At 38.6% G+C, this 2,690-nt stretch overlaps 1 pseudogene; it reads left to right on the forward strand.

Annotated features, from left to right (window-relative positions):
* Positions 1-1,642: 1,642 nt before the first annotated feature.
* Positions 1,643-2,170, forward strand: LOC102393902 (annotated as a pseudogene).
* Positions 2,171-2,690: the final 520 nt, after the last annotated feature.

The raw sequence follows: 2,690 nt of genomic DNA on the forward strand, positions 1-2,690 counted from the left end.
TGTCTTCCTCTGCACACTTGTTTTATCTGAAATCCTTCTTTCCATGACACAACTGCTTTCCTCGTTCTCAGCTTGGGATTTCAATGCACCGATACTCCCCTCATACATATTTCAAACCAACTTTCTCATATGGCATCAAAATTCATTCCTGTACTACTTAACTACCTATTTGCCTTTAGCTTTAATATTTTAAAATAATAATCTCTTAAGACAGCAATCACTGTTCACTGTAGAAGATTTATATGATTATAAATAGACAAGGGATAACGAGAAAATATAAACACTGCAGGACTGTCAATCAGAAATAACCTCGGTTGTAGTTTTTCTTTATTTCCACGTATATTCTTATTTTAAAATGTTACAATCATGAATCATACCTTATAAACTATTTTGTAAGCTTTGCCCACAATAAAACATGACCATATCTCTTTTCCTAGATATTATTTTTCAATCTTATTCAAAATGGTTTCATAATTTCCCATTACATGGGCATACAGAGTTTATTCAACCAATTCCCAAATGATAGGCTTAAGGTTATTTCCATGTTTTTGGCTATTTTAAACAAGTGTATTGATAAATAACCTTGGTAAATAAATCTTTGTTACATTCTATAATCATTTTCTTAGGGTGAATTCTTAGAGGAAGAATTATTGTCTGTGCACAATTTTAGGATTAAAAAATGAATATATTTTTCCAAAGTTACATTCAGCATAGCTGTACCAATTTATACTAAGATTGTTGATGACTGCTAGTACCCAAGTACTATCAATTTTAAAGTAAAATTTCTAGGTAACAACTCTGATTCAACCAGCTTTTATTTGACCAGCTAAAGGAATTGAACTTAAAATTTTCCTGGTCTATATTTGGTTACGTGTGCGCACGTGTGTATATCTGTGTTTTATTGCCAGTTCATGTTCTTGGTTCATTTGTTTACTAGACTACATACTCTTTTAAAAATATTAATTTGTAAGAACTCGCCATGTATTTAAAATAGTAAAACTTTAATGTCATATATTATAAATATTTTTCCAGGTTTTTAAAGTCTTTCAATTAATTTGCTTCAGACATTTAAAAAATGTGTAGAGTTCATTTTTTTCCTTTAAAGTGTTTTTTGCTTTGATATTATCATATACATTTTCAGTTATAGCACAGTTGCTAGTATTTTTATGATTTTAGTTTAAAATTTAGATTTGCACTACTTAAAATTACTTTGCCAACAAAAGTCTGTCTAGTCAAGGCTATGGTTTTTCCAGTGGTCATGTGTGGATGTGAGAGTTGGACTGTGAAGAAGGCTGAGTGCCAAAGAATTGATGCTTTTGAACTGTGGTGTTGGAGAAGACTCTTGAGAGTCCCTTGGACTGCAAGGAGATCCAACCAGTCCATTCTGAAGGAGATCAGCCCTGGGATTTCTTTGGAAGGAATGACGCTAAGGCTGAAACTCCAGTGCTTTGGCCACCTCATGCAAAGAGTTGACTCATTGGAAAGGACTCTGATGCTGGGAGGGATTGGAGGCAAGAGGAGAAGGGGACGACAGAGGATGAGATGGCTGGATGGCATCACTGACTTGATGGACGTGAGTCTGAGTGAACTCCAGGAGTTGTTGATGGACAGGAGGCCTGGCGTGCTGCGATTCATGGGGTCTCGAAGAGTCGGACACAACTGAGCGACTGATCTGATCTGAAAACATAAATAAAAATAAAAAAATAAAAAACTTACCTTTTCTCAGCTTCCCTAAGATGCTTAGTCCTTCCAAGGAAGCAAGACCACATTGGGGTGAGGCCCCCACTTCATCCAAAGACTAGCACCACACCATAGCCCTCACCTAGCACTCCAAGATGGCCTCCGTCTCGGAGCTCACCTGCATCTATTCAGCCCTCATTCCACACGGTGAGGCTCACGGAGGACAAGATCAATGCCTTCCTTAAAGCAGCCGGCATAAACATTGGCTCTTTCTGGCAGGTTGGTTTGCACAGGCTCTGGCCAGTGTCAACACCGGGAGCCTCATCTGCCATGTGGGGGTTGGTGGACCTGCCCCAGCCGCTGGTAGTCTCTCCGCAGGAGTCCGGCCCCCTCCACCACTGCTGTCCCAGCTGAGCAGAAGAACACAGAAGTAAAGAAAGAAGAATCTCAAGAGTCTGATGATGACATGGGCTTAGGTCTTTTTGACTAAGCCTTTTAAGTAATACATTCAATAGAAAGCTAAGTGTGTTGCTGCAAATGGCTTGTATGTGAAATCTACAAAATGATATAAATGAACTTATTTACAAAACAGAAATGGAATCACACATGTAGAAAACTAACTTATGGTTCAGTTCAGTCGCTCAGTCGTGTCTGACTCTTTGCGACCCCATGAATTGCAGCACGCCAGGCCTCCCTGTCCATCACCATCTCCCGGAGTTCACTCAAACTCATGTCCATCGAGTCAGTGATGCCATCCAGCCATCTTCTACTTATGGTTACCAGGGGGGAAAGGAAGGGTGGGATGAATTGGAAGATTGGGATTGACATAATTACACTATTATATATTAGTTAAGTATATATAAAATAGATAACTATAGATAAACTAATAAGCACCTAGGGTATAGCGCAGGAAACTCTACTCAATACTCTGTAATGACCTACAGGGAAAAGAAGTTTAAAAAGAGTGGATATATGTATGTGTATAAGTGATTCAGTTTGCTGAACACCTG

Source organism: Bubalus bubalis, chromosome 22 (assembly GCF_019923935.1).
Source record: "Bubalus bubalis isolate 160015118507 breed Murrah chromosome 22, NDDB_SH_1, whole genome shotgun sequence".
Taxonomy (NCBI): domain Eukaryota; kingdom Metazoa; phylum Chordata; class Mammalia; order Artiodactyla; family Bovidae; genus Bubalus; species Bubalus bubalis.